This window comes from Eurosta solidaginis, chromosome 5 (genome assembly GCF_040869045.1).
Source record: "Eurosta solidaginis isolate ZX-2024a chromosome 5, ASM4086904v1, whole genome shotgun sequence".
Lineage (NCBI taxonomy): Eukaryota > Metazoa > Arthropoda > Insecta > Diptera > Tephritidae > Eurosta > Eurosta solidaginis.
Window position 1 is genome coordinate 37994706 of NC_090323.1, and position 24132 is coordinate 38018837.

General features: G+C 38.2%; 1 long non-coding RNA gene across 2 annotated transcripts in view; it reads left to right on the plus strand.

The window, feature by feature from the left end:
- Positions 1-24132, plus strand: part of LOC137233620 (uncharacterized) — a 250710-nt gene that overhangs the window by 120823 nt on the left and 105755 nt on the right. The window contains exon 3 of one of the 2 annotated variants that reach the window (XR_010947516.1): positions 13073-13163. The exons of the other annotated variant lie outside the window; for it this stretch is intronic. This is a non-coding gene — a long non-coding RNA (uncharacterized lncRNA). Of the gene's footprint in view, positions 1-13072; positions 13164-24132 lie in introns of those variants that run through there. 2 annotated transcript variants of the gene reach the window in all.

The window sequence follows — 24132 nt, forward strand, 5'->3', positions numbered from 1 at the left end:
AAGTATGCAATGAAAATAATATTTTGTTAGAAGGCACACATTGGAATTGAATGGCTTTTAACATCACAAATCGCTCTTTGAAACCCCAGTTCCGGTTATGACCGAAAATGCTATCCTATGCATGTGTGCTTTGAAAATATGAAACAAAACAAAAGTTAACAACAATTGTATGTGAGAATGTTCTTTTTTCGCTTCAATTGAATTCAATTACAGTTGCATAATTTTTGGCACAGGAAGCTGTTGTTATGAGTGGAGTCGCTTGAATTTAGTTATAACAATGAAGAAGGTTTTTATGGAAATTGTTATGATAATTGCTAAGTTATGTTGTTAAGTTTCACATGCTAGTTAGTTGCAGCTTTGAGTAGCAGATAAAAGACTAGAGTGCACTTACCAAAACTGTTTTAGGCATTCAAATGGCTTCATCATATTTAATGACAACTAGAGAGCCCTAAAGGGGTAAATTGACGACTCATCTTGATTAGTGAAGTACGTAGCATAGCACAATATCTAAAGGTGTGTTAGGGTGTAAGCAAAAGGAAAGGCATATATCTGTGTTGGGTCCAGGGCATAAGGGAATGGGTGGGAATGAAAAAAGGGAAGAACCAGCTAAAAAGCACGCATTCTTTGAGGCTTGCTCTGTAGACGTCCCAATTAGACTGGGCGAGATTAAGCTGGAGGTGCACATGATCGACCAAGCGGGAAAGGCGTGGGTACAACCGCGGGGCTGTAAAGTGACCTTATACTAGCAAAGCTGATCCGTTCATTAAAAAGAGAGGACTGTAAACTCATGACTGGTATTTTGACTGGACACTGCCTCCTGGCTTCACTTTCCTTTAAATTAGGCTTGGTTAGTGATAACAGATGTGCGGGTTTGAGGAGGGAACAATCGAGCACGTTTTGTGCTGGGCCCTATGCTTGCCAGGCTAAGACTCCAGCTATTAGGAGGGATCCAGCTGTCCGATCTAGATGCCAGGAAGACGTAGTTATTTTATAACATAGGTCCTGGTTTTTGATAGGGCTTTTCAGTTCGGTCGTTAAACACACATCTGGTAACACTACGCACTTATTCAGTCTATGTGAGGTGCTCATAGAACGGGCAGTTCAACTTCACCTAACCTAACTTCCCTACACCCGCTTTTTTCTGGGAACATTTAATAGGGCAACGTTATATTTGGGGTTTTAAGTTTAAAATAAGAGTAGTTTTCTGATAACACTAGACAATTTAAGTGTATGTGATCTCCCGCGGGATCAGTTAGTTTTCTACCTAACCTTATATAAATTCCAAAAAAAAAAAATAAAAAAACCTTAAAATTCTAGCAAAAATTTAAATTTGCCTTTGAAATTGCTTCGTCCAGTCATATTTAGCACGAAATTGACTATAATAAAGCTAAAAAACAACAAAACCGACAATAAGCTATTCAGGTGCCACAAGTGTCTGACTTTAACCCGTAGAATGTACAAAGTAACCAAATTGGTTCAACGCCATTAAAATGAAAATAAACAAAATCAGAAGCAGATGCTGCGTGGAAGTGGGAAATAGAGAGCAAGGGAAGAGAATGATTTTGAATGTGTCGCCAAATGTTAAAATATTTAAATTTGATTACTTGTTGCTTTCCCTAGTCGGTTAAATAATGTAAATGAAAAGCATTGAATTTTTGGAAATGAATATTGATGTGAGCATTTTTTAATTCTTTCTAATGGAGAGTGTTTAAGTCGCCTCCAACAATATTCAGACGGCGGCGAAAATCCTATGCGCAGCCGTGCGCGGCGAGTGGAAAGGCGCCAACACGCATTCACTACAATCGTCATCCACAATAATTGCAACGAACCAGTCTAGCACTATCATCGGCAATCGCGGACGCGCTCAATACCTTTTTTGTGCATTTATTTAAAATACGTATCAATACTTTGAATTTGAATTTTTAAAGTCAAGAGCTACAGTTTCTAACGAGCTAATTACTTAATCATTAAATTATAATTAAAGTGAAATATTTATAACGCTTTTAAAGAAAAACTATTGACCCTTATAATTGGAAGTGTTAAGTGTAGCGAAGAAAGACCACACATTTGTTCATGGTCCTTCGCAGCCATCTTTGGCCCAACCCGTAAAATTATAATTAAAACAAAAATTAAATTAAAATCGCATTTTCGTTCGTTTGAAAAATAAATAAAAATTTTCAAACAAAACATACAAAAGTGGAGACACAGTGAATAAAAACTGAGTGAAGGAAGTGTGGAAAAAAACAACACAAAGTTTAAAAGCTGCTTATATACATATATACAAATAGAGAATTGAGCATATTCAAAAAACAAAAAAAAAATTGCGAAAAAAAATTTTAAGATCTTTAAAACAAAAAAGAAAAAAAAGTTTTTGAAAATTGTGGGCGCACTCATCATACAAACATATATTAATACAAACACTTAAATGCACAGAAATATTGCTTTTTAAAAGAGAAAAGGAAATTTTGAAACTCAAAAAATAAAAAATTTAAAATCATCTTTACCTAAGCAACCAAGCAGCAGCAACAACAGCCAGCTTATCATCAACAACAAGCAGACCGGGCACCAACAACACAATAAGAAGCAGTACATACAAGAATTTTTTTAATTTCGATAAAAAAATACCAGAAAATAATACAACTTTTTTCCGCAAAAGTTATATTATTTTTTGTAAACTGCAAAACATATATACATATATATATCCACGTATATATATAAATATTGCGGAAATTTTCTTACCGTTGGTTTTACTGCAACTTTTTTGCAACCAAAAATTGGTAGAAAATGTTCCGCTATACCAATAGGCAAAATCCGCCAATTATATATATATATATATATATATATATATATGTAAAAAATTTTCAGTGGTACTCAACCAACAAAAATTGCAGTTTACTTGCCTACTCAAACCCACTGTGCAAGAACAACATCAGCAAAAATTTCTTCTACAGCTGAGTTTACCCCGTTGTTCGCACAGAGCGTTGAACTTGGCGATACAGTTCAACTTCTAAATAATTTTTTCTGCTTCGCAGCATATAGAAAAGTATAATATTCATACGTATGTACATACTTACATACATGTACAAATAATTTCAAGTTGCTTTTCCAACATTCCTATTTCTCCACTCAGAGAACATCATACGTGTTTACTCACACGTTCAAGTCGCTCTTCCAGCGACATTCTCCCAGCACATATAGCTACATTAGCAACGAGAGCTGTGTACTGCTGATCAAAGTTCTCAACCTCTCTCATATTTCCAAGTTTTTCATCTTTCTTTGCTGCACTCTCCCAACAGTGCAATGAAGCGCACTAAGCTTCACAAAGAAACGCGACATTAAAGCGAAGAAGAAGCGAATCAAAACAAACTCTTCTGTTTGTAAACATAAACAGAGAAGCTCATCTGATTCACGTGGATACGTTCGCACAAACAAACATATATACATACGTTTGTATATTGCCCATGTACGTTTGTACTTATTCTGTCGTACAAAACTAAGTTTGAGATAGTTTCGTCCCTATAGGAACTTTCAAAAAAATATCCATACAAACTTCAAGTACATACTATTATTTTCTAATAATAGCCGTGTTTTTTAACACGCGCGTATACGTTTCGTTTGCGCGTGTTAAAAACGCCTATCTTCGCTTAGATAATGCTTAGGAGACCCATCTAGCGGCTGTGGTAAAACAACTAGCTACAGCAACAGGGTGTACCGAAAAGCGGAGACGCAACGCTCTGATGGCCATAGGGTATAACATATAGCTGAATCAGTTGCGATGAATTGTGGACACACATATAATACATAGAATTAGTGTACAGGGTGAAACAAAGACACATATTTCAGTTATATCTGAGTATAATGCGTATTGAAATTTAGTAGGACAAAATTTATGCGCAGCAATTTCAGAGGTGTATTTATAGTTTGTCTCTTAGCAGTCAATATAAAGTTTAAGCGTAAACGGATATACGCGTGTTAAAAAACACGGCTAATATATACATACCTATATATACCAGTAATTTACAAATACACGTTTATTTCCACGCGTATATTAACACGTATATATAAGTGAAAAGTGTTTGTGATTCTTTTTTTTAAATTTATATTTTTTGTTTTTACAAAACATTATACATACTATTGAAATCCGAATTTCACGGATTTAAATTATATAAGGAACGTCCCGTTGTCCGTGCTTGACTCCATTTAAAAAAAAAACACAAACACCGCCACCAATTTAAATTCCCTTTTTTAAATTTCTGTGGCACGAAGAGTTTTCCATCTTCGAATTTTGCGAACGTTCTCTGAGCGGACAAATATTTTATTCGGTTTGTTTTTTGGTGAAAACCAAAAGTTTTCATAAAATGCCTCCCAGTCCCCCAAAAATGTCCGAAGCCGGGACAAAACCAAAAGGTGGCCCAAAGGAAGAAACGGCCAAGGAAAGGTCAACATCCCCTCGCCGGAAATCCAAATCAGTTGACACATCCGCGCAAAAGTTCATCGCGGAAAGTGACAATCTAATGAGATACTGTGCAAAATTCAACGAAGCACCGATTCAGGATCACACTGAATCGTATCTCATGATAAAGAACAAATCACTAGATGATTATTGGGCACGACTTCAATCGGTTTACGATCTGGTATTTTCGAAACCAGACGAAAGTTTCCCTGAAGACTTCAAGAGTTCAGTACAAGGCAAACAATGCGCCTGCCTTGATACGTATGAAGTGACAAAAGCAAAGACTGCCGATCAACTTTCCTTGATCAAAATGATGGCAACGCCGAGTCCACCACCCCGCGTGGACCAACCACCGGCTGAGGCAAATATTTACATCAAAGTCTCAGCATGCGACACGGAGGCCTTTTATGGTGGCTATGAAGAATGGCCCGCTTTTCGTGATATGTTCACAGCGGTGTACATTAACCACCCAAGGCTCTCCCGTGCTCAGAAATTGTACCATCTCCGGTACAAAACGCAAGGCAAAGCCGGCTCCATCGTCAAGCAATATGGGTTGAGCGATGATAACTTTGACCTTGCCTGGGAAGCTTTACGGTCACGATACGAAAACAAGCGAATCCTGGTTGACACCCAGATAAAATCCTTACTGACTCTTGCCACTATTCCATCCGAAAACAGTGAGCATCTTCAGAAATTGCAAAATACAATCAACAACTGCCTATCCGTCCTTCACTCCCAAGGAGTTACGACAGACAGTTGGGATCCGATTCTGGTGTACATTTTTTCATCAAAGCTCCCAGAAACAACCCTGTCACTTTGGGAGCAATCTCTCTCAATAGGCTTCAACCAAGCAAACAAAAACCAGTCGCTCATCAAAATTCTGCGCAACACAGGTCCGTCAACAGGACGCAAACCCTTGTTGCAGAATCTAAAAAGGAAACTTGCCAATGTTGCAACTCCCCGCACCTTATTAGATTCTGTCCACAATTCAAGCGAATGTCTGTGCAAAACCGGACAAAATTCGTAAAACAAGCTAAGCTGTGCACAAACTGCCTTAGCAGCACTCATATCATCAATGAGTGCACGAGCAAGTAGTCATGTTCGACATGTCATCAACGGCATCACACGCTGTTGCATGCGAGCCCACAAGCTTAACGTTCCACCCCGCGAACGAATGCACCAAAGGTGCAGCACACAACTGCTGAGTCAACACCTCCCGTTCGACAAACGCAGAATAGCTCCGATTCTAGCGAGCTACCGTGTTGTTCAAAACACGCACCGGTTCAATCATTGCATGCAGCCAATGATAACCAAATTCTCCTTCCTACTGCTATAGTCGCAGTCGAACACGAAGGGGAATTATTTCAACTGAGAGCCCTTATTGATCAGGGCTAGGAAAGAACTTTCATTTCCTCGAAAGTTCAAAAACGGTTGAAACTTCCATTCGAACATTCAAAGTTCGAAATCTCTGGCATGGGTGGACAAGTCGTACAAAAGTCCTCCAAGCTTTGTCCTTTGATACTGGTTGCATCCAAGGCCATGAAAAGGATAAAGGTTGTGCCATTGTGTTGCCGCAATTGACAAAAAATCTGCCAACATCCACCATTAGTCGCAAAATCTGGCAGCAGTTCAAACTCCTTGAGCTCGCTGATCCCAGTTGCCACATACCGGGTCAGACTGACATGGTCATTGGCAGCGACATACTTCCACAAATTCTGCTGGAAGGTATAAAAAAGGTGTGCGGTAGCATACTTGCGCAACAAACCATTTTTGGTTGGATTCTCAGTGGTCCAATAACTGAAAATGTTGTGTCATTCTCGACGCAAGTCCAAGCGTCAAACGAGACACTCAGTTCTCAACTGAGAAAATTTTGGGAAGAGGAGGAAATTCCACAACCTCCACAGATATCCCCTGAGGATCAAGCGTGTGAGCAGATATACGCAACAACAACGACACGTGCACCAAACGGTCGATACATTGTGCGACTTCCATTCACGGAGAGTTTCCTGAAAAACTCTCCCTCGGCAAATCCCGCCCGGCTGCTCTGCAGCAGTTTTTCAGCATGGAGCGATCGCTTCAGAAAAAGGGGGAGTTAGGTACAATGTACAACAATGTGTTGCAAGAATATCTCGATCTTGATCACATGGAATCTGCCGACTTATGCGAAATAACTTCGAATGGCAAGGCCTTCTCATTTTACTTGCCACATCATGCGGTAGTCAAACCAGATAAGGTCACCACCAAAGTTCGTGGGGTTTTCAACGCCTCTAAAAAATCTGGGTGAGGAAAATCCCTGAATGACGTGCTATACACTGTTCCAACTCTCCAACCAGATCTCATGCTACTAATTCTACAGTGGCGCATGCATAAGTATGTGTTCAATGGAGACATTGAAAAAATGTACCGTCAGATCCTTATACACGAGGACGACAAAGATTTTCAGCGAATCCTATTTCCCAAATCGACCAACTCCAATGTAAGCGATTTCAATCTAAAAACGGTTACATTCGGCGTCAATTGTGCACCATATCTCGCTATTCGTACGTTGCATCAACTACGGTGACACGAAAGCGATATTCCCGTTGGCTGCAACAATTCTCAAGACGCAAACGTATGTCGACGACGTCCTATCCGGAAGTCATACCATCGATAACGCCACTGAATCACTCGTTCAAGTGATAAACGCCCTAAAATCAGCTGGCTTCATACTAAAGAAACTAACGGCTAATCACCCGGCCATATTAGAACAGTTTCCGAAGGAGGATCTTCTAGACTCCAACTTCTTAAAATTTGAGAGCACTTCCAATACCAAAACTCTTGGCATTCGATGGAACACGCTCACGGATAAATTTTCATACACCATGCTGCCGGAACACACCCAAAATGCGGTCACAAAGCGACAAATTCTATTTTCTGTTGCAAAACTTTTTGACCCGGCAAGATGGCTGTCGCCAGTTATGATCCAGGCCTAGATGCTTCTACAAGAAATCTGGCTGGATGGAAGCGATTGGGATGAAAGCGCCAAACCCGCGACATTATCAAAATGGCAACATTTCGCAGAAAATCTGCCAGATATTTGCCACCTCGGAATCCCTCGATGGGTTAGTGTCTTTCCAGGGCAAGACATCCAAATCTACGGGTTCTGTGATGCCTCGGAAAAAGCATATTGCGCAGCGATTTACATCCGCACACATGTGGGCAACCAAATAAAATCTTCTCTTTTGGTTGCGAAAGGCAAAGTTGCCCCCATAAAAACTGTAAGCTTACCCCGCTTAGAGCTATGTGGTGCAGTCCTACTCGCAAAACTGGCTTCAACTGTTCGAAAACAGCTCGACTTATATGCATGCAACATATTCTTATGGTCAGATTCTGAGATTGTACTAGCCTGACTAGAGAAATCTCCATCGACCTGGAAGACTTATGTGGCCAACCGTACCTCTCAAATTCGAGAATATCTTCCCAGCGGCACCTGGCGCCATAAATCTAGCCAAGACAACTCTGCTGATCTTGGCACACGTGGTTGCAAGCCGCATAATTTGATAGGCTCTTCACTTTGGTGGCACGGACCACAATGGCTTTCTCGCCACATTTCGGCATGGCCAAAGCCGAAAGCAGGTAGCGCTTCTCCACCCGAGAAACGCAAGGTCGAAGCATATCACACACACGAGGAAGAGGACGATATTCTCCAACGCTTCTCCTCGTACTCTCGAGCTCTCCGTGTGATTGCATACGTGTTCCGCTTTGCGAACAATGCCTGCAACAAATCCAAATCGGTGGCAACAACTCATAATCCCCATATGACGTACAAAGAGTTGCAACATGTGAAAACGCGGCTTGTGGCAATGGCACAATCTCGCCATTTCGGGGCGAAAAAGAGCGCCTTACAAAACAAAATGCCAATAAGCAAAAAGAGTTCCCTTCTGACTCTTGATCCATTTCTGGATGGATACGGACTGCTGCGTATCGGTGGCCGATTGGAACATTCTACAATGCAATACAACGAGAAGCATCCAATAATCCTTCCTCCGGATTCAAGGCTCTGCCAGTTGTATCTGGAGTTTTTACACCGCCTGCTTCTTCATGCAGAAATGCGGTTAATGCTCCAAATGGTGAGGCAAGAGTACTACGTACCAAAACTAAAGCCTCTTATAAAGAAATGCATTTTACAATGCAAATCTTGCACGCTTTTCAAATAGAAAACGCGCACGCAAATAATGGCAGCTCTACCACCTGAGCGCTGCAATTTCTCACTCCCCTTTTCCACAACAGGAGTAGACTTTGCAGGTCCATTCCAAATAAAAGCATCGGTTCTGAGGTCGACCACTATCATAAAAGGGTACGTGGCTGTATTCGTCTGTTTTTCCACAAAGGCAGTACACCTCGAGCTATGCTCGGACCTTACTACTGAAGCCTTTCGAGCAGCATTCGCCCGATTCGTTGGCAGACGAGGCTATCCCTCAAAAATGATGAGCGACAATGGTAAAACGTTCATTGGCGCTCAGCGCGCACTCGAACGCGAATTTGTAAAATTTCTTAAGGAATGCTCTGCGGACATTGTGCAAAAATATGCCCCCCAGGGAATAAACTGGCAGTATATTCCACCCAGCGCCCCTCATATGGACGGCTTGTGGGAATGCGCAGTAAAAAGTTTTAAAACCCACTTAAAAAAAACCGCTGCATCCCACAAGTTTAAATTCGAAGAATTCAAGACGCTGTTAGTGCGTATTGAAGCAGTTCTCAATTCAAGGCCTCTAACCTCACTATCCCAGGACCCAGCTGACTTCACAGCGCTCACTCCGGGTCACCTCCTTCGAGGTGCACCGCTATTAGCCATTCCTGAGCCAAACGCGGAAGACCTCTCCTGGATAAATCGATGGGAAAAACTCAAATCGCTTCATCACCAATTTAGTCGACGCTGGAAAGGGGATTATCTGAAGGACCTTCAGAAGCGCTATAAATGGCAAACGCCACAGCGAAATCCTCAACCAGGCGACCTCGTCGTAATTAAAGAAGAATCACTCCAACCCACCGAGTGGCGTCTGGGACGAATCGAGAACGTTCGCCTCGGACCTGACAACCAGGTTCGGGTTTTAGAGGTTCGCACCCAAAATGAGCTTCATGCGCCCCTTAGTTAAACTGTGCTTTCTTCCAATGGAGCACTCTTCGAGCACAGCGCTCTAACTTATATACGTTTCCCCTGTATAATTAAATTTCCGTATCATCCGCTGTATCCAAATACTTCTCGTTTCTCTCTCTGATCTTGTACTTTCAGGACGACACCATCATGGCATCTCGACCAGCATGTCCACTGGCTTCCACGGCAGAGACCGACAACTGCCTTCAGTGTCGGCTCTGCCACCGCTACCACGCGCTGCGGACCTGCCCGGCTTTTAAGGCGTTGCGGCCACCGCAGCGTGCAACAGTGGCCAGAGCCCAGGGTTACTGTTACAATTGCCTAGCCCTCACATATACAACGGGTGAATGCGACTTCCGAGGGTCGTGCAAAATGTACGGTCTGGCGCATCACACCCTCCTGCACAATGGACCGAAAAGTCAACGTGGTCAAGGAAAGGTCCCAACACAGCAAGCATCCCGGAAGCCGAAACCCAGGCCGAAAAAGAAGAATGAAGAGAGAAAGTCCACCTGCGCCTGTAGGGCACAAAAAGCGCACCCGGCAACCAAGCCCGCGGCAACCCCCAAAACGGAGCGGACGGCCAAGCGCACGATCGCGCGCACTTCACAAGGCCTGCAAACGGCGCAATGTCAACGGCGCAACACCAGCCGCGCCTTAGATACGACCATCCGCGCCCTGCAGGAACTGCAGAAGGTGCTCACTAGCACCTCCCTGCAGGGCGGGCAGGATGTTTAAGCCGCCTCCAACAATATTCAGACGGCGGCGAAAATCCTATGCGCAGCCGTGCGCGGCGAGTGGAAAGGCGCCAACACGCATTCACTACAATCGTCATCCACAATAATTGCAACGAACCAGTCTAGCGCTATCAATCGGCAATCGCGGACGCGCTCAATACCTTTTTGTGTATTTATTTAAAATACGTATCAATACTTTGAATTTGAATTTGAGCTACAGTTTCTAACGAGCTAATTACTTAATCATTAAATTATAATTAAAGTGAAATATTTATAACGTTTTTAAAGAAAAACTATTGACCCTTTTAATTGGAAGTGTTAAGTGTAGCGAAGAAAGACCACACATTTGTTCAGAGAGTGTTGTTGCTGTTATTAACAACACAAAGAGTATGTCTTCTTCTAGACTTGGAAGGGGCGTTTAACAATGTTCTGACTGAAGATATCAGCAGAGCTCTATTGGGTGTAAGGCTAGGTGTTCTGTCATATATCCTCCTTCTAGAGTTTCTAATGGACAACGAAGCCAGTGACTGCCGAGTGATTGCCTAAGTAGATGTCCTCAAAGTACTGGTAAATTTCAGGAAAACCAGCGCAAATTTATCTAAGGGCTATTTAGACGTGACGCTAGGTGGGACGAGTCAAATGGACCGTCTGAAAACCTGGCGGAAAGTTGTTATTTCTGTTAACGAGGAGGTATAAAATTTATGTTTCTAGACTCCTGTCGATTAAGGAGTATCACATCTACTTTCTGATAAGGTTAAATATCTGAGGACTATATTGAGCAGGCAACGGTTTTGTATAGTCAGTGTTTAGGATAGGGTTAGAGGATCACGGTTGCCCCTTCAGCTGTGGGATAACTATCATTTTTATGCGATGGTTTCTAAAACGATACTTCTCTCTGTGAATTGCCATTGCCATGAATAGTGCTGGTTGGTTTCAGCTGAGCTCTAACAACACCCAACCCGGAATTCAATATCATGCTGAACATACATATATATATTTGGTGGATATTGCGAACGAGGAAACTGCGGTTCGGACGTTGATCAGATTTCATAATATGGATCATGGCCTTACTTATTTCTTCCTACTGAAATGCAGCGTTCTTACCACGCCCCAGCAGGTTGGGGGGGCTTAGAATATATCCGCAATAGGTATGCTTATAGTAGGAGGGGCTTAAAATACCAAATTGATTCAGGGCGTTGTGTAACGCAACCCTCTCAAGGTGTTGCCAGCGCAATATATAGCTTCTCCAACTCAATTTTCAAGCTAATCTACCTGCGGCGAATCCTGTTTCATTAACAGCCGAGGCTCTGGCGACCCCGAACTCCTGATAGATCAGAAGGTTGCATGTGATCATACCAAATCGTTCCCGATGTGGTTGGGCGAGTACCTTTATGGTGCTTGTTACCGGAACATACCTGATCTGCATCCATGCAAAGGATCATCAACATCGATAATACTAAACAAGGCCTTCGGGGAGTGTTCATATGGCTACAACAACAACAAAAATAACAGCGTTCTTACCAGCTTCAACTTTATCTCTGGCAAAATAAAATAATGTTTGACGAGCATGAAAAGAGGAACAGGGAAATGTACACAAATGAACCAATGGGTTAGCTAACTAGTTTACGGATAGTTGCGATTTGAAAGTGACGGTTGGTGGGACTATTTTCTGTTAGAAGCTAGCTGTAAGCCGTAGGATAAAACTGTCCAAAAATGAAATAATTTTTAGGCGAAAGTCGCTGCGATTAAGAAGGATAATGAGCGTGTAAAGTGCACTGAAGTTTAAGCTAACTATTTCGCGTATCTTTCGCAGCAGATAAGACTTCAAAATAAGGTAAGTGGCAACAACAAACAAAGAAGAAAATATGTCCCCCAGGCGGTAAGTATGCCTATCGTCGGTGGCGACTAAAATACCAAATAGATTCAAGGAGTTGTGTAGTGCAACACTTTTAAGGGGTTGCCAGCGCAATATATAGCTTCGTCAACCCAATTTTCAACCTCACCTGTCCGTGGTGAATCCCGTTTTATTAACAGCAGAGGCTCTGGCTTGGTACCGGAACGTACCGGATCTGCATCTGGCGAAGGACCATCAACATCGATAACACTCCCCAAGACCTTCGGGTAGTGTTCTTATTGCTACAACAACAACAACAACAAAAACAAGCAACATGTTTGTCAGTCATGTATGTATTTTCATATAGAGGCACACTAATGTACGATAGTCATACCCGATTTTCGGTTTATATGCTACTTATGTGCTATGATATGCGTTATTTCGGTTTTCTGTTAATGCGACATATTAACTTTTTCTGAGTTAGTTGTAGTTGTATCAGTACTGTCTTTAGTAAAGTCCAGGGTACTTCCTTGATCAGAGTTAGTGGTCACCCAAAATAATCTAGGCTAACCGTCTGTACCAGGACGTGGAGTTTTGCCGTTAGAAGGCAGTATTTAGAATCCTCAGTGGCAATACAAGTGTCAAGGGTAAGAAATTAGTAAACACCAAACAGAATGGTACACCCCACATGAATGGTATTAGCTGTTTTCAAAATTATCCTTATAACTTCAGTTTACTGTCAATTAGGTATCTTTTGTACAAAGAATTAATTTCAACACATACACACCTTCTACAATTTCTTTCATCGGCACATTGTACCTTTTGAGTCACATACCAACCACTACATCTAACGACTCACTTACCTAAAATTTCATACAAATTTTACAACTTCATCAGCCTAACACGTTTGCACTCAGTTTCAGCTCGCTTTGGAAAAAAGGAAGCCTGCAAATGACCAACTAGCCAATCTGTATTGTTAGCCAAGCAATAGGACGTGCAAAGGAGAAAGGTGAGAATATAATGAACATTTTGTAGAAATTATTTTCGACAGATATTATCGCCTCAATGCGCAGCTACTTTGTGCTAGTGGAGCTGTCCACACAACCCAATAAACCAAAGAATGTTCAAGCTTGAATATTTAATTCTTAATTTCATTTGTAGGTTTGGTATTGAAGACTAAAAACTTAATCCAACTCCTTCTTAAAATTTTCTATAAATACGGTTTGATTTCTTAATTTCCGGAGAGGCTGGAAAGAAAATTTAGTATGTTTATTAGGGTAGTCCAAAAATTATATTTTTCATTTGGGTTTAGTGAAATTATTGTTCAGGACATCCAAAAGTTTGTCTGTCAAAATTTCAAATTGTCCTGAGGCCTTATTCTGTAACTCAATTCGAAAGGAAATGCGACTTGAAAGCTGTCAATTCACATACATTTGTTTTTCAAATCTGAAAGAAATTTCTTTCAAATCGAGTTGCATAATAAGGCATCTTAACAATATTTTCACTATACCAAAAGCAAAAAAATATTTTTGGGCACACCCCAATTTATTTCGAATCGATTTTCCACCGTCCTTGTTAATTTGCTTTAAAGACAAATCAGGTTCGTTAAATGTGCCATCTTCACTGTCGTTGTTGCTTCAATATCCTTTTTTCAAATTGAAGATTACATAATTTGGACAATTTGGTTTAAGCGTTATTACATCTTCAGTGCCTTTTTTTGCTCTTACGTCCTTAAAACGTAGCGGTCGATTTGTCTCCAACCGAATTCAACAAAGAATCATGAAGAATCGTTCCAAATTACATTAGTTAATTATCAATTGAAGTAAGAGATACCCCCGTTTTGTCGCTGTGCCATCTTCAGTGTATTTTTTCGTTCTAAAATTTTCAAAGCATTGAAAGCGGGTTGCCTCTAAATTTGTAACGAATAACTGATAAACGATCCAAACTCATCAGTGTGTTTTTAAATGAAGTAAGACACATTTCAACTATCTTGGTTCTCTCAAATCTGATCTCGTTGTACTATCTTCAGTGTCATTTTTCTGGTTATGTTCTCAGAACATCGAAACAGGTTTGTTTACTACAAAATATGAGAAAGGATGACGGATAACGATTTTAATACACACCTGTTCAGTATCAATTTCAATTCCAACTGAAGAAAATTTGAAAAAGCGTTTCAGTCCCATATCGTTCCTCTCTCTTTTGTTTAGTAAGGATTTTAACGGTTTAACTGCATTTTAAACCCAACGACTAATAGAAGATAACTTGCTACAAATTCTTGCCAAATACGTCATTGAACAAAATTGTTTATTGGGTATTGACACACAAGAAGCTGTGGCAATGCAATAACACTTTCACAAATAAAACAAAAGAAATCGGAGTGAAATGAGGGCAGTGGTTTGGGTGCTTGAACATTTATGTCTTGCTAATTTTGCTGCATAAGCAAGCAGTACTGCCAATGATGATTACATACACGCTAACGTACATACCACATATAGCCACAGTAACCTAAATGAAGTTTAGGCAACTTCTTAAGGGCCGGTACCTGTTAGATAGCGAGTAAGAAGAGATATTTTTCAAATTTTTTAAGATTGTTAAATTAGTATTTTCGAAATCAATTGCAGCTTACGTGAACCAGTAGTTCTCGCTGTAGCTACCGCTACTACTACCACCTGGGACTACCCATTAGCTCACAAATTAAACAGTCTTTGGTGGGTACCATAGTTGACTTGCTGCGCGGCGAAAGCTTCACCAATTTTATCCTGCAAGGGCGAGACATAGAACTGAAACAACGAGGCCGACAAAATAATAAACACAGCCGCCTTAGCTAGGATGAATTCGCCGAGCTGGTTGTTACCCCTTGCTGATATTACTTGAGCATCGTGGCCCACACCTTAAAACGCCGACCTCTAAAAACCATGTCTTGAGCAACGTGGCGCTGTCATAACTAAGGAAGCTAAGGCGGAAAGGCAAAGGATGCCAGCATATGACACAGAAATCGGGTTCTGCATCCAATGTGGCCAACTGTGGGCATTCCAACGCCATTTTTGCTGATCCGGCGGATGCCAAGAACATTATCCCGAAGCTGTGATGTGTGATGCAGTATAATGAGTGTATATTGCTAAAAAAACAATCAGTTTTCAGCTGAGTAAATGACAAGGAAAGCATCTCCAAATACACCGGGCACATCTCGATGTTCAGCAGCTGAATGCCACAAAGAGGTGGCTGCCAGATTCGAGAAGTGCTGTCGCTAGAAAGAATGATATCTGAGGACGTAAACCTATTTTGGAAACCACTGATTATCCCACTAAGCTGTTCGACAACGTCGCCACAACAACATGCACCACAGAATGGCCCAAGCTTTAATATAATACTAAAAATATTATTAGAGAGTACCCGTGGTACATTGTCTATTTGTTGCTTTATGCCTAAAAGCCAAAACTAGCCCTACGTTTGTGCATATATTTAGTTCAGATAGAATACGTGAACGAGAGATGGACAACGGACTTTATATTGCAGCTTGATTATTCCATGCCGATATTAAATGTTTCGACTTCAGATCCGGCCTTACCGAATATTTCGAAATTTATTACGCGCTCCTTCCATTAAGTAAAATGATAAGTGCCCTTACTACTACCTTGCGCTTCGAAGGTACACAGCTACCCGCTCTCATGCTCCCATCTCTAATTATAGTCATTCATTGTAGTTAGCACAAAATTGTGGCCTTTATTTGTTGTTATTGTTGCAAGCTTTGATAGTGACAATAACCTCAGAGACCTTGTAACATTTCTCCACCTTCCACTTTGTGTAGGTAATTTGTGGCTTACACATTTTTGGCATCAATATTTACTCATGTAAAATATTGTAAGTGGTAAGTGGAAAAGCTTTTGCTTCTTTTGTTATTAAGTATCATAAATAATTTTTTTTATTTTGTGTTATTACGCTATTTCACACACATATATACATTTTCATTTTATTGCTGCTTGTTGCTTAATTAAAAATATCACTTTTTAATCGTTTCTGACGGCAGCAGAGGGTAAGGGTTGGCAAGTAAAAATTATGCCACAACCGGAATAAATTGTAATTGAGCAATTTTCTAAGGAATCTTGTGCTTGGCAATATTAGAAGTAATATTTTATGCGTTTTCTGTGGTTTGTTTGGAAAATTGGGTACTACAAGACTTCTAGTATTAGTGGTTTGTCGGGAATGCAAAGGGGAGTGAAGTTGATTTAAAAATTAAACCAGATTAATTTGTGGAAAATGCTGCATATTTTCAGTTCAATACATTATTATTATTTTTATTAGGCCGGGAAGCACTGCGACCTTTGTGTACATCTATTATGGATGATCTTTTACCCTAATTTTGTATGTCGAGGCTTTTTCGTCAGGGCTTTTGCTCCATATCACATAGGGATTAAGAGTAACACTACATAGATGGGAGAGTCTCTACCAGAGCGAACGCATTAGCAGATAAGAAAAACTTGTGCGTCATCCTCCAGCTGACAGAAACGACAAATTTTAATATGGGATAGATTTAACTTACTTAGGTGATATCGTAGATCACAGTATCCCGAATAGTACCCAGTGAGATTTCGTAGGTCCTTCCTGCTTAGATTAATGAGTTTGGTTGATACTTTAGTTGCCGGAAGTGTGAACAGTTTGGCCCGTCTTTACCCTGGGCAATCAATTCAGTGACGTCTGAAATGTTTTGTTTTCCAGTTACTTATGGTTTTCTGGGTGTGTGCTTTTGTGAGTCCACAAAAGGCCTCTGGACCATAGAATGCTACTGTAGCACCCTGCTTTTCTATGTTATCTGCATGTTCATTACCTTCATGTCTCTGATATCCTGGAACCCATCCTAACAAAACCTTTTTGTTGACCACAGGTCATTGAGGATATCAATGCAGTCATCCACTAAGTTAGATGTAACAGTGTAGGATTGCAAGGCACGCAGGGCCGCCTGGCTCTACGACATAATGTAGATGCTCTTCGAGGATGAGTCTCTCCGTAGACATTTTCTACCGCAAACTTCTATTGCATGGACTTCTGCCTGAAATCTGGTGGGGTAGTGTCCCATTGGTATCAGTTTCTTGAAGTTCTGCCCATAGATGCCAGCTCCCGTTCTTCCGTCATCGAATTTCGATCCATCCGTGAATAAGACCTCTGAATGAAGTTCATTATAAGGATTCCTTATTTCCCAGTGGGTTCTTCATAGTTCCGTGAGATTCTGAGCTTAGGGGACACTACGTCACGCAGTTGTTATGTGGGATTTTATTACTTTCATATCCCTATAACATGTTTCCTAGCTTCAACTCCGAAATATTTTGAAGTCTTAGTGCGCTTAGTGTTGACTCTTTCTCTATCAGAATAGGAAAGGGAGGTATTCCCAATAAAGTGCTAAGTGCATCAGCAGGGGACGTTCTCATCACACCTGTTTGCTGTTGCCGTTCTTTACGTGGCCTTCTACCACCAAACGGTGGAAGCATAGGTGGCTATTGGGTTTATAATAGTATTAAATGTCCAGTATACCATTTATGTGGCGGCAACCGTGGTGTGATGGTAGCGTGCTCCGCCTACCACCATGTATGCCCCGGGTTCACAACCTGGGCAAAGCAACATCAAACTTTTGGAAATAAGATTTTTCAATTAGAAGAAAATTTTTCTAAGCGGGGTCGCCCCTCGGCAGTGTTTGGCAAGCGCTCCGGGTATATTTCTGCCATGAAAAGCTCTCAGTGAAAACTCATCTGCCTTGCAGATGCCGCTCGGAGTCGGCATAAAACATATAGGTCCCGTCCGGCCCATTTGTGTGGAAAATCAAGAGGAGCACGACGCAAATTGGAAGAGAAGCTCGGCCTTAGATCTCTTCGGAGGTTATCGCGCCTTATATATTTTTTTTTTTTATAACATTTATGGAGATATCTCCCATGTTTCGCCATAGAGTTCAGTACATAAGCATACTTTGAATAAAAAAAATTTCTTGAATCGATATTGGGATTTACCAGGCTAAAAATCCTTTTTTTTTTTCAAAATCACACCAGAGTAAGAACTGTTCTCTATCCTCTATGAAGAAATTTATTTAATAAAAAATTTTACCACTTCTCTCAAATTTATTGCCTTTACTTGGAAGCTCGGAGGTTATCGCGCCTTACAATTATTTTTATTTTACTTGGATATTAGGAAACCAACCCTTCAACATGGAAACAATCTTTTTTAAACTCAAAAATTTTTAAATTATAGGTTCTAAGAAATACCGTATGATACGTATTAAAATGAAAATTGCAGTAGGTTCATATTAGATGCCTTGCCAATCAAAAGACATATTACTTCACAACGGAAACTATTTTAGAAAATATGCAAATAAGCTAAAACGGCATCCAAAGTTTGGCACCTTATTGATATTAGATGCAGTTCCTCATTGATAATTTAATATATCGTAATTAATAATTTTTCGCAAACAGTCGGGAATAGCTGCTCCTTTTTTGGAACGCACAGACTTTAGCGTTCAACGTTGGGCTCACTACTAACTCCTTGATTACGAATCTCTTAACTGGTAATTTAATAGATCAACATACCTTTGCCATAAAATAATCGCAGTCACATCATATTCTGCTTCAGTTATCAGTTAAGAGTCACAACTGATGTCGCGAATATTATAAGGGAGCGTCCATTGCAACTCACCTGGGAATTGAAAACAAGAAACGCAGAAATGGAAAAGGAAACTTCTATAGTAACTCATGTGGCAAGTAAAAAACAGGCCTTTAGATATGAAAAAATCACTGCAAACTTTGACCTACAAACTGCATATCTTGCATTAAAATTTTTTTAGATTTTTTTTAAGCTTAACATTAAAACTTTCATGTAGTTCTATTAATTCAACACATTATGAACATCTTCAGTCTAGGTGAGGTTCTTATTCATCGTCTTGTTAGCTTAAAATATATATGAAATAATTTTTCGCCGTTGAATATTTTAAGGCTAAATTCTTTCTGAATTGCATAATATTGCAATTTGCAAAATTTACATACGAAGTAAAATTTGTGCCCAACATTGAGCACAGTAATATGTCTTTGATCACCGAAAGTGGCTGCTAGTGGCTAGTATTAATTAGTATATAATTTCTTCCCCTTCATTCGTAAATGCCTGTAACCTTTTGGAAACGGGTAACTTTGGCGCTTTTGAAAATTGGCATACGAAACAACTTATTAATTTAAATAAGTTATAAGTTCTAATAAATTTAATTATCCTTCATGATTTCTTGTAAAAATTAAAATTTTATATATTTTGTATGAGTTGTCTGAATATCAATTATAACATTTTTTTTGAACATGAAACTCTTAGGTAGACATATAAAACTAATTATAATTGTTAGTATGATTCTGTTCAAAGTAAATATAATACAGGTATAGACATTTACATATATGTAACTCCTCCACTCATAGTATTTTGAAGACTCCTGAATTCAAAAATTACAGGGTTTTAACAATTTAATAAGATTTTATATAAACTAAGTTAACTGTATGTATATGAAAAACCATATTAAAACAAATTGAAAGAATTACGTATTTTATTTAATGTTATGTGAAAATCGATTAGTTACTTTCGCTAAAAATTTCATAATAACTGTACAAAATAAAATGTAATTAGTTTTCACAATATTTCGATGGTCCTTTTATGTTAATAGTATGAACGTTATGTATCCTTTTCTTTATAAATTTTGGTTCTTCTTTATTTCTAAGGCTTCTATAATTTTTAACAAAACCCTCTTCTCGATTTTCTATATAATCCTCCCTATTTTGGTTTCTGTGTTTAATATACCTACCAATATTTTTGGCTGCAATTTCTTATCAAACGAAAATTCATTGTATGATTTTGTACCTCAAATGGAGTACATTTTATGTTACTATGAAAAGTATTATTATACATTTGAATTGCTTTACTCATTTGTGCTGTTATTGGTAGTCTTTGTTCCAAATTTAAGACTCTTATTTTCTCAGTTATAGTGTTATTGAGTCTTTCTATATCTGAATTCCCTGTATGACTATGGGGTTTTGAAAAATGAAATTATATATTTTCAGATTTTAAAAATTCTTTAACATTTGAGGAATTGAACTCATTACCAAAAACAAATTTCTTTACTTGTCCCTTTATCAATAAATATTCTCTTAGTTTATCTACGATTGTTTGGCTGTTTCTATCAGATAAATAAAATGCAAACGCATGTTTGGAAAACTAGTCTATAAAAATTATAAAAGAATGCTTTGAATTAACATATGTATCAACATTTACAATTAAATGATATTAGAAGGTGTTTCAGTAAATTGAAATTTATTTTTAATTGGATTGCGATCACATTTTCCTGAGGTACAAACTGCGCAATTATTAATTATTCTATGTATATAAATTTTCAATCGTGGGTTATAAATTCTATGTTTTATTCTTTCATAAGTTGGTATTATACCAACATGACCGGTTTCAAATTTGTGAAATAGCGAATTTTGTTTATTGAGTTCATCCTCACTTTCTATGTCTTTAGCAAAATACGAGCATTTAAAAAATTTTAGTGCATCAGTGGTAAAATATTCTTTCAATTGATTTTGCATTTTATTAAATTCATTATCAGGAAGTTCCGAATAAATGCCTACCTTGCCTTTTGAAATATTTCTTCTAACAATGTCTATAATGTGTCTCTTCTTAATATCATTTTTATCAACGAAAATTCTCTTATTTCCAAAAACATTCTCAACTTCTGTAATATAATTTGTGTTTGAATCAATTTACAACAGTGTCTAAAATTTTAAAATTATCATTAAATTCATCCTCTTGAGAGTGTATTATTTGACCTTCCAAAAAATCATTGACACTTTCTTGATCAAATTCATGAATTGAGCCTATATTTATCTCATTAGTATTGCTATTCACACGACTTAAAATGTCTGAAAGCTTATTTTCACTACATTTTATATAGTCAATTTTAGCATCATATTCTCCTAACTCCACTAACCACCTTTGTAATCTAGGATTTAAATCTTTGCCAGTGAATTTTGTTTGCATCCACTTTAGTGGTTGATGATCAGAGAGTAAATCAAATTCACGACCATAAATGTATGGACGAAAGTATTTTACTATGGCAAGCAATTCCTTTTCTGTTGTAGCATAATTTATCTCATGATTATTAAGCGTTCTTGAAGATATGCTATTGGATGTCCATCTTGGATAAGGGCAGCGCCAATAGCGAAATTACTAGCATCTCTTACAATTTTAAATCTTTTGCTAAAATTTGGAAACCTTAATATGGGAGCACTGGTTATTATATCTTTTAATTTATGAAATGAAGCAATAAAATTTGGATCGTTTTGATTAACTTTTCTACCTTTTTTTAAATAGTATAACATTGGTCCTGCTATTTTGCATAATCCCGTATAAACTTCCTATAATACCCAGTTACTCCGAGAAAAGATTTAATTTGCTTAACAGTTTTTGGAAGTTTTAGATTTTGAATAATTTTTATTTTTTCTGGATTCGGCTTTACACCTTTAGGAGTAAGTATATGTCCAAGGAATTGAGTTTCTTTGCTTTGCTTTTTGCCACCGTGGTGTGATGGTAGCGTGCTCCGCCTATCACACCGTATGCCTCGGGTTCAACTCCCGGGCAAAGCCACATCAAAATTTTAGAAATAAGGTTTTTCAATTAGAAGAAAATTTTTCTAAGCGGGGTCGCCGCTCGGCAGTGTTTGCCAAGCGCTCCGGGTGTATTTCTGCCATGAAAAGCTCTCAGTGAAAACTCATCTGCCTCGCAGATGCCGTTCGGAGTCGGCATAAAACATGTAGGTCCCGTCCGGCCAATTTGTAGGGAAAATCAAGAGGAGCACGACGCAAATTGGAAGAGAAGCTCGGCCTTAGATCTCTTCGGAGGTTATCGCGCCTTACATTTATTATTTTTTTTTTATTTTTCGTAAAGTAGTGAAAATTGTTTTTAAATTTTGTGTATGTTCCTTTAATGGTGTACTAAAAATTAGAATGTCGTCCATATATATTACGCATATTTTATTTATATATTCGCGGAAAACGGAGTTTGAAAGGTTAAGGGGCATTTTTCAGTCCAAACGGCATTCTAATAAATTCGTAATGCCCACTAGGAGTTGAAAACGCTGTTTTTTCCTAAATTCTTCATTCACTTCAATTTGATGAAATCCTTTAGCCAAATCTAAAGTAGTAAAATACTCCGCTCTATCCAACTTATCTAATATGCTATTCAGATTAGGAATCGGATATTTATCATCGATCGTGTATTTGTTAAGCAGCCTATAGTCAATGACAAATCTCCATTTTTTCTTTCCAGAATTATCTAATTTTTTTCGAACAATCCAAAGAGGACTATTATATGGAGAATTGCTTGGTTGAATAATATTTTGTTGCAACATTTCCGTTATTTGCCTATTAATTTCTTCCTCATGTATTTGAGGATATCGATACATTTTGGAGTATAATGGTGCATCTAAGCTCGACATAATTTCATGAAAAATATTTTTTGTTGCAGTTAGTACATCGCATACTTTATAAAAAATATCAACAAACTCACGTAGCAAATTTTTAAGAAAGGAAGTTTCTTCAGCATTTAAATTATTTAAATTAATCCGATCAAAAATGTTGTCATTATTAATGTTAATACCATCAAGGTTACATATATTGTCATATGTAAAAGGATACAAATTTTGAATGAAAAAAAGTTTATTACCAAAAATGTTAAGTCTTTTACCTTCAATATCAACGTTAGCTCTAAATGCTTTGAGAAAATTTTGACCTATAATAGCATCATAATTTTCATTACAGAAATTTATTACTTTCCATGAAAGAGTACCAGTTGAATTAAATTCGCTGGGAATTGGAGTAACAATTTTTTCAACAACTTCAATAAAAACATTCAAAGTTTTAAACTTTAACGGGGGATGTATTAATTCAGATATATAATTTCCAAGTAAAATATTGGGTTTTATAATACTGGTATCAGAACCTGTGTCAATTAGGCACCTAATTTTTTCTTTACCTATTGAAATAATAACTATGGGTAGTTTAAATTTTGAGGCTGTGTTAAAAAATTTACTTCTTCACTACTAATACATTCTTGTAAGTTTTCTATTTCCATACTTTGATGGTTTTGATTATTATCTACATCCATATGTGAAAAACGTGTTTGGTTTGAATGATTACCATTGCTAAGTTGTTTAGTATAATTTTTCTTAGTATGTTGTGACGGATTATAATGATAGTTTTTATATGGATAAATATTTTGAGAAGATGGCTTCGAATTAGGTAATAAATTTCTCATTTGTTCACATTCCAAATTTTTATAAGACTCTACTATTTTATTGTTTTTGTTTTGTAAACTCTTATTTTGATATGATTTTTTATGGCTTTTCCTATGTTTAAGGTCTATTGCTCTTTTACCATTTAATAATTTTAATCTACTATATTTAAAAATAAAACTATTCAATGAATCACTTTGATCAATATGAATTCGTACTAAACCATCAATTTTCTCTAATAATATGTGAACTAAATTTCTATCTACGTTTTCAGGTCTATACAAACTAGGCTTTGTTTCATCAAATAAATATAATTCATTAATTTCAAATTTGGCTTTTTCAAAGATTTTAAATAGCTCTTCTAAATCGTTTACTAATACAGACCTGCAATAATTAAAAATGCCCGCATAAGTTTTCTTAGGTTGAAATTGCTTCATAATATTCCTTTTAATTTATTCCCATTTCTTCTTCTTGAGTTTCGCTATATTTCCGATTATCTTTTCATTTGTTATAATTTGAAGTCCATATTCTTGTATTTGTAAGTTATGTTTTGATAAATTAAAAGTGGCATCTACAGATTTGATGAAAGCAATTGGATTGTGATTTTCATCCAATGGTTTTAACCATCTAAACTGTTCTATTAAATCTTTTGGTTGCATGTTGAAGCAATCAGTCACT